Source organism: Protopterus annectens, chromosome 10.part0 (assembly GCF_019279795.1).
Source record: "Protopterus annectens isolate FY-2018-M chromosome 10.part0, PAN1.0, whole genome shotgun sequence".
NCBI classification, from domain to species: Eukaryota; Metazoa; Chordata; order Ceratodontiformes; family Protopteridae; genus Protopterus; species Protopterus annectens.
Window position 1 is genome coordinate 422,349,451 of NC_056744.1, and position 14,441 is coordinate 422,363,891.

Genomic DNA, 14,441 nt, shown 5'->3' on the forward strand with positions numbered 1-14,441 from the left:
CAAACTGATTAACAGACAGACCTTACAAGCATACATGCTTACATCTCAACAGCTTACAACAAAATGGCAGTCAGACATGCATTTACTCAGTATTTATACACTTGTGCAAGCCCTTAGATAGCTTCTTAAAGGTACATACATGCACACACATTGATCTCCACACTCAGAGCAAGAAATCTGAACTGAACAAAGCCAAAAATAATGGGAAAACAAACACCAAGATAGGGACACATTTTAAATATTACACCTATAAACTTAGATAGCTGCTAGAATAACAAGTTTTACATTGCTATGTATGTCATTATATAGTATTACTTAGTGACTTCAATTTTCAATGCTTTGCTAGAAAATCATAAATTGTATGAGAAACAGGCCAGAAATATATGGCAAAAATTTGGACATTCGGTGAAAATCTGGACAGTTGAGAGGTATGCTTCCTCTCTTGCTTTCACAGTCATTTATGCAATTGTCAGCAGGCAATTAAATGCCAACAAAACCTTTTATCATTTCAACCAATTTCTGTGGGTATTTTCCAAGTGTCAATACTCAACCTCCTTTTATTTAATATTTTCATAAACAAACTTCATACTGTTATAACACTTGCCACCCCTGTACAATATACCAACGATTCAACCCTTATCTGCTCTACCCCATCCATAACAAAATTACAGGAAATCACTCAAAATTCTTTCACTGATGTTGAAATATGACTAAAAAATTCTAACTTGCTGCTAATGCCAAAAATAAAAAAACAAGCGTGTGCTATTTAGTCTAAAACAACACCTTAACCAGAAACAAAAATCTCATATTACCTCAAGTAATAACACAAAATAGAAATGATAAGCCAAACTAAACTACTCAGAGTCATGATAGATGACAACCTGAAATTTGATCACCAGATCTTCATTCCATGAAGAAACTCAACAAAAATGGAGACTCTCAGTAGGACCAAACACCATTTGATCAAGCAAGGGTTACTTTAGCAACAACATACTTCTTTCCTTCTTTATTATATGCTTCCCCTATTCTTACAAACATCAGCATTACATATAAAACTATACTAGCCTCCCGCTATTATGAAATACTTACATTTGCAACCAACCAACCTTATAAAACACACCTCTGCCTTGAATTAAATGAATTAACCTGGCTTTAACTTGCAAACCAGTTGATATTCTCACAACTAATAATTTCCTGTTGTATTCACCAGACAAATGCCCAGCATTACAAAATATTTTATTTATTTATTTTGTCTTACATTTGTTTACTGGGAGTGTCTGACTGGACTAGTAGCCCATTTTCAGTGGAGGCCTTGGGAGAAAAGCTACAAGTATATAACATTACAATAGAACACATAAGGTTAACATGTATTTCACTGTAATTATGTACAACAGGTATTTATTTATTTATTTTACATTTGTTAACCGGGCTAGTCTAGCTGGATATATTTCCATTTTCAGTAGAGGCCCGAGGAGAAAAGCTCCAATATAACCACAACAGAATATACAAAACTATATCTACGCAATATAAAGGATAAAAGATGAAACTGTTAAACAGTGTCAGACAAAGTTTGATAAAATCGATAAGTTATACAATACATAGGTAAAAACAGTACAATAGGTAGTATAGGAAATACTATTTACAGTTCTGTCCTTAGAGGGATAAGCTACAGTGTTTATGAAGGAAAGTGAAAGAGAGTGGTGAGAAGTATAGAATAAAAGGATTAATTAGGATTACTGCAGGGGCATAACCAATGGATTTTCAGATGGTTTTTGAGGTTTTGTTTAAAAAAGTATTATAAAGTAAACAGTAAAGTACAAATATTATAAAGTAAACACAATTTCAATTAATACAATTGTTTAAATGCTTTAGGACATCATAGAACAAAATAGTGTTTAAGGGAGTAAAGATGACCATAGTAAAAGTTAGATATATGTCACTGCCAACCAAATATGTGTGTGTATATGTATGTATATATATATATATATATATATATATATATATATATATATATAGGGAGAGAGATAAATATAAGAGATTACAGCAAATGAATAATAGGCATAAATAAATAAATAAATAAATAAATAAATAAATACATACATACATACATACATACATACATACATACATACATAAATAAATACATACATACATAAACAAACAAACAAGCTGAAAGAGCACAGCACCATGTGAGATCCTGGGTATTGCATCAGTATATCTTTGATATAAAACCATGTCCAGAAATACCAGCCATGGCTACTATGACAGACAGAAAGGGTTACACAGCCCAAACCCACAAAACTACAACTGATGCAATAGCTGGACAGGGTTGTGGACCCTATATTCAGACCACTACCACCCAAATATGTATATATGTATACACATCTATCTATCTATCTATATATATATATATATATATATATATATATATATATATATATGAGAGAGAGAGAAAGAGATAAAATATAAGAGATTACAGCAAATGAACAATAGGCATTATTGTATTGTAGTATACCACATGGTCAGACTGTGCAGAAGTGGGTGTGGCCTGTGTGATTGACATGCCAAATACTGTAATGTGCTATTCACAAGCTGGAGACCTTCACTCTTGGAATAATATCTTACCATGTAACAGTAAGACATTCAACACTGCTGAAGAGTCTCTCTACTCCCATTATGTATCAAAACTCTGGAATGAAATCCCCACAAAGTTAAAACAGATGCAAAACTTAAATAGTTTCAAACCTTGGCTTAAGCAGCAGCTGTGCAGATGTCTCTGTTCTTTGTGCTCACCTTGCTAGTATTACTCATATTACTTTTCTTCAACTCTTACACTAACTTTGTTTTGCATTCTTTTGTACCTTATATCTCCTCCTCATACTGCATTAATTTCCTAAACTCTTACTTTTTGTCCTCTCACACCCAACCAATAACTACAATTACTCCTCTGTCCATTAATCCTCCTGCTCATTCCCATAATTTCTCTTTTCGTGTTTCTCTTATCATTCATTTTAAGCTACATTACTGCTGTCTGTCTGAAAATTATTGTTAACCTCAAAAACACCCCAATTTGTTCTTTTGCCTGCAGCCCTCTTAAACTATTATTGCATTGTATTTTTCTATTCAATAATTAGCCAATATATGCCAAATTATCTTTTTTTTTTGTTTTTTTTAGTTAAAATGCTATGTTCATGTAAGAAAATATTAAAAATCATGTGAATAAGCTCATGTACAGATGCATTACCCTGCAATTCTAAATATGAATAATGTGTAACTTAAATGTGGAACTTCTCTCCTCAGGACTATGCTGAAAATGCATTTTCCTGGTCAACAAAGATGAACAAATAAATAAATAAGCTGAAAGAGCACAGCACCATGTAAGAGCCTGGATATTTTATCATTATATCTTTGGTATAAAACCATATTCAGGAATACCAGGCATGGCTACAAAGGCAGACAGAAGGTTGTTATACAGCCCAAACCCAGAAAGCTACAACTGATGCAGAAAGTGGACAGGGTTGTGGACCCTAAATCTAGACCACTGCCACCCAAATATGTATATATGTATACATTTTATATATATATATATATATATATATATATATATATATATATATATATATATATATATATAGAGAGAGAGAGAGAACATATAAGAGATTACAGGAAATGAACAATAGGCATTATTGTACTGTACTAAAGCCACGTAGTCAGACTGTGCAGAAGTGGGTGTGGCCTGTTTGACTGACATGGCAAATGGTTGTGAAGTCATAGGCAAATGATGCATGATTGACTGATATGCAGATTTGCCAATGACATCATGCATACATTAGGTTTATATAGTTGGATGTTGGATGATGCTATCAGAGAACAGGTCAGGAGCTACTGAAGGATTTGCTGCTTTTTTGCAAAACTGAAGAAATGTCTGCATTCAACGATAATCACCTAAATGAAATCATTTCTTCCTTGAGCTCAGTGATATCATTTTTAAAATCATTTGGAATTCTGCCAGAGGAGATAAACTACCTTAAGTGTAGCTAAAAGACATCCCTCCTTGCTCATAGATCATCCTTCACTTGGAAGTGTAGATCAAAGAAATGCAGAAATAAAAATGGTATGCTGACTGGAACATTATATGAAAAAAGCAGATTGCCTCTCCATCACTTATGAAGATTGTCTACTGGTGGGTCAAGAGAGTCCCTATCAGGATAAGTACAGACCACCTTAGAGTGTCAGCTAAATCAATGGTGGATTGGTATCAGTTCTTAAGAGATGTCTGCACTTGGAAACTTCTCTAGGATCCAGTGTTACACTCAGTGGTTCTGGAAAGGAAGTCCAGACTGACAAAAGTCTTTTAGTAAGAGTCAAGTATAATTGCTGACAAAATCTGACAAAAATGGACAGGTGGGTGTTTTGAATGCATGATTGCAGTGAAAAAGTTGGTTATCTTACTTTTGTAAACAGACAAGATGCAGCCACATAATTCCACTATTCTGTCATTGGCCAGTGTTGCTGCCAATCTTGCTGCTGAGATTTACTGTTTGTTATTCTGTTATTGGCTGTTGGTGTTGTGACTCATACTACTCAAATTTATTGTTTGTTATTTCTTGATCAATGATGTCCCGTTTCTATTCATACTGCTCAAAAGTCTCTGATTTTACCTAATGTTTTTACCAATTTCTTCATAAAACTTTTTTTGAGTTTCATAATTATCTTTCAGAAATTGATTGTTTATGCAAAACCTGATGTTCTGACTTTTAAAAGAATTGCAGTAATATTTAAAAATTATCCCTGAGTTTGGGCACCCCTCCCCTTTACTTCTACATTGTTAAGAATTCACGAGCAAAGAAATGAAGAAGTACGGTAGCACTTTGCTGGCTAAATTCTGTGTTTGTGTCTCTGTTACGGTCAGACCATGTGTTGGATTTAAAGGGCACACAAGTGTCTATTTTATCTTCTACTAATCAGTCTTTGTACTTCTGGACCTGCTAATAGACTGATTAACTTGCTCAGAGCCTGCCATGCCCTTTCTGTTTTTTTTTTTTTTTTTTGGTTTGCTTTGTTTGTTCACGTCACCATTGCCACAAGGTATGTAGATAAACCATGTATTTTTATTTTGTCACATTGCAGCTTTTGTGTATGTACCAGTCAGCTAATGGATTGGTTCAGAATTCTCATACTTTTTTGTAGATTTAGATTGTGACAAGTTTGGGCATTGAGATTTGATTATTTGAAAAATGACAGGGTCAGAATGTATATTATGGAAAGCTAAAATACATAGGATAGGAATTTTTCAATATAAATGGATGAAGGTTTCATAAATATGGACTGAAAAATAACTTAAGTAACCACTGAATTTAGGGAGGAAAGAGTAGAGGATTATTTATGACACAACTGTTCAATCCTGATTTGAATTGTGATTATGTTAGATGGGAGGTAGTGAAAGTTAGGGCTTGGAGAGAAAAGGTTAATTTGGGGACAAAGAAGAATTTCTAGATGCTCTGGTTAAATTAACAGCAGCAATCACTGGTTAATGGGCAAGTAAAACACCATTCGAAGATATATGCAAGTTCTGACCTTGCAAGATGTACTTTTTTAGATTATTTGCAGACAGATTCATTTTACTACTTGGTTATGCCATAATTAGATAGCTTTTGTGTTTTCTTTGCATTTGTCAGTGTCTTTTCAAAGGACAGGATGTTCAGAATTTCCATTTATTGCAGATATCCTCCCCCTACTTTTTTTTTGGGGGGGGGATTGACATTCATACTGCCATTCATACTGGAATACACTTGTAAATCAGCAGTGTGATAAATACAGTCTGCACTTCTGAGTGTAGAGAACAGCACGACTAGTCACCAATCTGTATTAATAAGGAAATAGCTTGGCAATAATCTCTGAGTGATGATTGCTGACAGTGGTTTATTGTGCTTAAAGACATTTAACATCTTTTTGTACTGTAGATGAAGAAGTTATAATTTGTCCTGTAAACAAGAGGCCTATCTTTTTTTCTTTTGACATTTGATTTTTCTTTTGTCTGTCCTTGTTGTCTCTAGGCCTACATGATTAGAATGATGGCATGTCTATCTGGGAGTCAGCCAGGATTTAAATATATGAATAAAACATTCTGCATAAACAAAACCTTTGTGTGACTTCAGATGTGAAGATATTTATGCTGCAATTGCAATACTTTTCAAATGTAGTAGGGGCAACAGTGTGGATTGTTTGAGGAGTTAGTACTGAATTAATATTGTGATATATTGGCTGTATCATTGGGATTGGAATGTTATAGATGAGGTCTGCAAATTATTGGATATTATTCTTTAATTTCCTGATATAACTAAAGAAAGATTTGTAATTTTATTTGGTATCTGTAGAAACATAACATTTGTACTCTGCTGTACAGTTTCTAGTAGTGTTCTTAAGTTTCTTGATGGCATATTTCACTGAACTCTAGGGAGGGAGAAGGAGATTTTTTTTCTAGTTTATTAATAAGGGAATTTTACCAAAGAGACTTCTTCTTGACTTTCTACCATATTTAAGGTGGATGAGTGCTGACCTTCTTATGTGGCTGTTTGGAAATTGCAAAAAATTGGTGACGAGTGTAGCATCTTTCTCACGTGTGCCCATTTGTTGGGTATTTGTCATTAATTTTGCCTAAGTCTTCTACAAGCTGAAGTAGGTTTGTCAATTTAATTTTGTGGTGATATGATGCCACTACCCCTGACACAGAAGTGGTTGATTTATAGTTAGATTTAACTAGGGATGGAAAAATGAGAAATGGGGTACATGTGTGAGGTAGTTTTGTAAGGGCTGTGTCAAGGATATCAGAGCTTTTAGTGGGTAGCTTGTACAATTTGCTCCAATACTTTGGTGTTAAATCATCTAGGAAAATGCTAAACATTTTCATTTTTAGAGGTGTTGATGTGCCAATCAACGTTTAGATAATTGACTTCTCTTAGTATAAAGGCACTTGATTTGATATTTCCCTCCAATGGTGTTAAGGTAAACTGCCATGATTGCTGGGGGACGTTGGTAGAGATCTCTGGCTAACAGAGTAACTGTTGGATTTTTAACTGTAATTTGGATCTCTAAGGTAGTGCTGTTGATAATTTTGATGTGAGGCGATGATGTTTCTGACAAATTCAGCTACATCCCTACGTATGTGGGGGCTGTGGCACACTTCTTGAAAAGGCTCTCATGAGTAGCTCATCTGGGCTAAAGTGTACTGTAATGTAAAGTGGGATGGATATTATGTTTTTTTCTACAGGGTTGAATACATATTTGGACTAAAATATCCACTGTTGTTTTGCTGTTTCACATAAATGTTTCCTGGCATGCATTTGCTGAGGATGGGAAGAGCAGCATTTTGTTGGGGGTGTTGTTTAGACAACAAAAGGTAAAGGGTTAGGAGAACAGCATAATGACAATGTGGGTGTGGCTTAGTAGGGGCAGTAGTCTGGGAGCTGTAAGTACAAATTTCAAATTCCTGGCTATACCCCTGTCAAGAATAGCTTCAAAAGTACTGGCAAGTTGATACTTTTGTTGAAATTATTTTAGTGTGAAGTGTAGTGAAATTACTGAAGAAAAAAACATTTTTATGTACTGTGCTTACAAATTAATCAACTTATTTATTACAGCTTCTGGTGCAATGCTTAGGTCTGAGCTGGATATATATTTATTATATTTCTTGATGTGAACCATCACGAATCAGTCCTTTCCCACACACATTTACATGCCTGCCCTGATTGCATTCACACATTTTTTATGCTTCTCCTAGGCCAAAAAGTAGTTAAAAGAGAGAGAGATATTCACACATAATATAAATGGTAAAACATGGCAAATGTTAGCTATATTCCTCCACTGTTTAATTTTTTCATTGTGTAAAAGAGATTTACCATTCTGCTTCAACTCACTCAGGGCCGGGTTATAGTAGATATACCAAAAAATGCTATTTATAGGAAAATCATATTATAGCATCAGTAAGCAAGGCACAGGAGAGATAACCTCACTGCTGAGGAAAACCCAAGATGCACAAAAACATCTAAATGCATTTTTAGAAAAGGGGGTCCATGATGGACAGACAGTGCGAGCTAAGGTGTGAAGTTAAGTACTGCCTGACATAAATATAATGGGAGAAGGTACCATACTTGGCACAGTGCAGAAACAAGAGGTAATGATATGGTGCCCTGTATAAGAGGTAAGGCAAGGCAGAATGTAGTTGTACATAGTACCACAGGTGGTTTGCCTTCCACACACCAAAGTTTAACACCCGATGAGGGTTACCTTCCCTTTCTAAGAGAGGATGACTGTGGTGCAGAGGATAGGGGCTATAGTTCCACTTAAGGAAATGTGCACATCAGCAGTTTAGTATCCATTTGACATCCACACAGACATGGTACAGAAGGTCAGTGGTACCATACAGTTTGCTGTATTAGGGCATGTATACCTACATATAGTGAAAGTGTGCATATACATTTGAAATGTTTCTTCATCGTTACTTCATCATTATCAGCAGTAAGACCATAGGATCAGACACACATGGTACATATGGACATCATTAACTCCAGTATGTATTACAATTTCAGACATTTGTAACAGAATACATTATTCAAATACTATTTATTTGTTCACAAGTGCAAGACCAGAAACAATCCTGCCTGTCGATAATACTGCAGTTCCTCTTATAGTCATGATACAGCCTCAGAAGAGTGATGTACAGTTGCAAGTTGTATTGGCAGGGCTTCTTCCACTAAAACAGGTACATAACTCCATGATCAATGTCACAGACTCAAAAAACTCCATCATGAGTAAATGTCAATACCAGACGGAGGAGCAGGTCATCTTGCAGCTCAACACTTCATTCTTGTGGATAGGCTGAACCACTGAAGAAAGATAACGATATCTTAGATTCTATTACTAGATGTGCAGCCTGTACACAGGGGAGATACGTGAAGGCATTGGTCACAGCTTGTTCCAGAGACATGCAAAGTCTTGTCCATCTAGCATCAGGACTGTCATAAAATAGCTCAGGCACAGGCCACTGTCCCTATTAGTCAGGTAAAAATGGTTAGAGTTCTTCATGGTATCTGCACATAAGTGATCACTTACCAGGCATGCATTACTGAGAGTGATGGATGCGGCTGTGGGATTATCCATGTGTGCTGGATGAGTAGGCTTGATACCACGTGTCCCAGCAAAATGCTGCAGGCATTAATGTGGATCCACCCTAGAATAAGGCGGCCAGACTCCATCAGACTTCACTTATCATGCAGTAGGGCCTCCAAATCAAGGTGCGGGTCCTGCAGCAGTGTTTGGTGAAGGTCAAGAGGTTCCCCTGCATCTAGTAGATCTTGTCATCATTGCAACCCAGCTTCAATCTCAAATAAACTTGCTCACTTGCTCACGTTCTATGGGATCAGCCCCAACACTATCATTAGATGACATTGTTTATGACACACTTCAAATGTGACACAATTATGCATACCTCAGCTACCAACAAAAACAATAACACAAAATGACAGGGGGAAGTACAATGATTAACAAAGCACATATTTTGGAAGTTCTAACATCTGCATTCATCCAGATGCAAGAAAAACCATCACCCCTCCCAAAAAAAAAGAAAAAAAGAACACTAAGACATCTATCATATAAGAAAAAAAATTGTAAATGCAATGTAACTGATATTTGCTAACTGAAAGTACCATCTTTACTGCAACAATATAATTTTTTCACATCACCTGACACCCCCTCCTCCCAAGCCCTGCTGGTATAACTAGCACTTATGCCACTGGCTACTAAATGCTATGCAAATGGTGGCAGCCTTGACTATATTAACTACACATTTATGTATGATATGTGGAAAAAATGTCTGATGCACTGTGTGATTTGACCTTGCGCTACTGAACATAACATACAGGTAACACCGCATGCATCAACTATCGTTACAATCACTGATGGAACAAATGACAGCAAGAGCTACAGTGTCACCACTGTTCACTGCTTGTGGCAGGTGCACACCACACTGACGTGTAATCATGTTAAACAGGTTGTAACAAGCAGTAAACATTCTGCATGTAGTAGCAGGGCCATACTGAAGGGCCCTCCCTAACTCATCCAGGCAGTGGAAATGGTATTTGAGAAGGCCAAACACTCACTCAGTGACTATCATTGTCTGGAACAGGGTAGTGCTAAAGCATTTTTCGGCAGATCCCTGCAGGTTATGGAATGGTGTCATTCAAGTGGGTAGCCCGCATCACTTGGTAAGCAACAAGGAGGGCATAAAAAACCAGGGAGGTTGGTCATTAAAGCCTTAGTTATTAGACAGAGAAATAGCTGTGGGGAGATAGTTATTCAGTGTATGCTTACCATTTAGGTTACCATGAGGAACCTTGCCATGTAAAACGTAACTAAACAATGTGCCCCATCTGCAAGTATCATGGGGATTTCCAGGATGCTGGACCAATATATTGATGACATAGCCATGTTCATCATATACTACCTGGTAGTTGATGGAAACCTAATCCTTCTTATTGCAATATCTCTCCCATGGCTGAAAAAGGACACTAATAGCCACCTGGGTGCAATCTAATGCACTAAATAACTCAGGAAGGCATGCCATTGTGTAGAAGACATGTATACTAGCAGCTGAGTCTTGCAGTGACACTGAGCAAAATAGATATGCTCATTCACTTGGATCAAGAGTATTTTGAGGAACTGCAGTGGTGTCCTCAATGTAGACGCATGTGAAAGACGCTGCATTTCCCCAGTCTGTCTTCAAACTGTCCCTGTGGCAAGTATAATGAGGTCTAATCCCACTTTAATATCCACAGGATCATTCCACGCATTCCACCAAATCTAGTTTGTGGGTCATAAAAGTTCAACAAAGCCCTGATAATCTTCCTATTACTCTGAATCTGTCAGGTAGTACTTGCTCTGCAAAGTCAAAATGTGTGATGTTTTTGTCTGTATATATTACTCTAAGGCCACCAGACACTGCTTGTCACACAACAGAAGCAAGCAACATAAAGTGGGATGGAGCAATAACAGCAGCAAATCCAAGCATCTTCACTAACAGCAACTGGACTTTGAAAAGGCATGCATTTATTTATAAGACAAAGTTGAAGCACACACTTGCAAATTGTGACTTTGAGCCTTCAACATTTAGAATAAAACCGCATTTGCATAGCTAAGCTGCATCCTTAGCACAAAGTTCTCATTTACATCTTATACGCCCATTTGGATATGAAGCACTTTATGACTTTCCAACTACTGCACATCAGCGCAGCTTATATCTCTGAAGCGGATCTTATCTGCCCACTTGCATAGTGACTATGAATGACATCCAATATCTTTTAAAAATTCTGGTATAAAAATAATTTTGTTTCAAATAATTATTCCATCTTTCTATAAATGGCAAATTAGTTGAAATTCTGTTATACGTACATTATACATGGATCAGTAAAGTGACAGAATAATCTGTGCATGATTGTAAAGCAATATGGAGATAAGTTTTCGTTAAATGTGTTGTTTCAATTTCATATTTTGTAGTTGTTGCATTTAGTTCAAGTTATGTTCAACTTTGCTGGGAACTCTCTATGTTCATCATATGATAAATATGTTCATCATCTGAGCTAAGGCTGTACCACATGATATGGGATTAACCAGCATTGCAGGCTTCAGGATGATATTCTTAAAACAGGGAGCATTTAAACTGGATCTTTTCTGTTCTAGTTAAGGGGTATGGTCTTAATATGTTTTTGAATGGGCACAAACAAGCTATAGACACTGTTAGTGGTGATCTAATCTATAACTTCATGTCTGGTGATCCCCAGTGGTGGAAGTAGATACAGAGTCAGCATGTAGGCTTCACCTGAAAGGGAGGTCTGAGTTTACCTTAGGGTTCTGCTCTAGGCTATATGACAAGTCTACTACCTTCTTTTTGGTGACACTGGGATGAGTAGCTGATAAATGAGGTAAACATGAATGGAGGCAGGCCCAGTGGTGATGAGGCAGAGAGGCTGCCTCTGGTATGATTTGCATGAGACAATAACAATTATTAGCGCTAGTGAGTCATTTAAACTGGTTTTGTAAAGGGAATTCTCATTAGACCTTTATGTTTATTTTTTTTGTATGGCTGCTGATAAGTTGCAGGTGTGTACAGACAGGAAGCTGCCCATTCTATACTGGTTATGGTGTATGTAGCATAACAGCTGGTCTCGCAACATTTGGGCCTTGGGGACTGTGGATTTCATCAGGGAAGAGGATTCATTACAATGTATTATATTCCTTGATAATTAAGATAGGACAATCAGTTACCTGTATATAACCACCTGGAGTAAAATTTGTTTTTATCTATTTCATACTGAATATATGAATTGGCACTGAAAGCCCCATTTGACCTGTGCAGTAGATGTGAGCAATTTCCTTATGAAGTTCTTATTTTTGTCTGATACTGGATCATGTTTCTTTCCTTTATAGGTTAGAAAATGACGGAGAAGAAGCAGTATGTTGCAAAAAATATAAAAAGAGCTAGAAAGAATACTCTCCTTTTTTCACTACAGTTTTATCGCATGTTTCTAACATGTGACACAAAATAGTTTTGCAATCAATTCATTCATTTGTTACTGAAAACAAGGTCAAGGGTGAGCTCATGATTATCTCAGAATGTACAGAATAAACAACTGAGAAAATAATCCTGATTAGAGTAAAAGTCTAACGCACAATGAAAGCACACAAAATGTCTGGCAAACTGAAGGATCATCAGTTCACCCAAGACTTGCATTCTGGATATGGGACATGAAGTGAAAACCCACGTGTATAATTAGGGTGTTCCATGCCTGTACATTAAGGCACTGCACTTTGCAGTTCTACAAGAAAATCAAACACTGAGGGAGCAACGCTTACACAGTTATGGCACGCAACCATGATTTACATTAAGGTATACGTTTAAAAACAAAACAGCTACATCCAACTGTGGTATAATAATTAAACACTAATAGTTTAATGCAAATTAAAGCGAGTAACCTTCAAGGAACAAGAATGTCTTGCAGTATTTAGTTCTACATAATCCAGAAGTAAAATGCACTGCCTTTCGGTAGTGGCCTCCTTACAGATTCATTGGTGTGTGTGTGTGTGTGTGTGTGTGTGTGTGTGTGTGTGTGTGTGTGTGTGTGTGAAGAGATATAGTAATAGCAATCAATCAATCATCTTCTGTATAATGAATTACTGCCAATGAGATTGATCAAAACTTAAAATACTGAATGACCTCATTGGTTTTAGCATACATCTCCATTTAAAATAAAGTAGCTAATATTATCACAAATGTAAACCAACATTTGTAATCTTCAAAAAATAATAAAGAATTTGCTTTTTCATGAGGAGGTTTTCCCTCCCACACTATCCCTGACATAGGGCTCTAATACCACAGCTTCAAAACTAAAATTAACTGCAGGGTCCACACTTAAAACAAAAGACCATACTCCAGAGTTATGTTATGGCTGTTCCCCTAAACTTCAACCATAACATAATTTGACCAAATTTACCAGATACAAAATCTCCTTACATTTCAGCAAGCAATAAATGCATGCAACATTAAAACATAAAATACACAGCAGCATAGCACTCATCACACAGCAAGGGAAAAGCAAGAGGTTCTCTGGTTTGATTCTCATTTAGGGTACTTTCTGTGCAGAGTCTGCAAGCCCTCCCTGTGTTCATGTGGTTTTCATCCAAGTGTTCCAGTTTCCTCCCACATTCCAAAGACATGCAGGGGGTGAACTAAACACTCTAAACTGGCCATAAATGTGAGTCCGCATGCAATTTTGTGGTATGGAACACCAACCACTGAAGGTCTATCCACCCTTCAATGTGAAACTTGGCTGTAGATGATTGTTACTGTTGAAGTGACATCCTGACCTCATGTGCAAAAATGGGAAAAAGGGTTCTATACACACACACAGACACACAGACAGACATATCTCTCTATCTCTCACTCTCTCTGTAGATATAGATACATACATACATACATCGATATAGATATAAATATTATCTCTCTCTCTCTCTCTCTCTATATATATATATATATATATATATATATATATATATATATATATATAGATAGATAGTTTTAATGATCTATTGGCTGTTTCATTCACTAGTTAAACTCAATAGATACATGATAAATGGTTGAAAGTACTGTTCATTGATTGTAAAATTCACTGAAGTATGTTTGACTGAACATATGGCAAGTAGTGGTGTATGAGATGGTGTGCAGCATAAATGGTCGGATGTTTTGGTGGAGGCACGGGCGAGGCTTTTGCACCACCCTGTAAATGAGTTTGATGTGTTTGCAGTCATGGTAGTAATCTGGGCATCAGTAAGTAGAAGAATGTTATTTCTTTACATAAGGGCTGTGATGTCACTGGTTTTATTTACTTGAA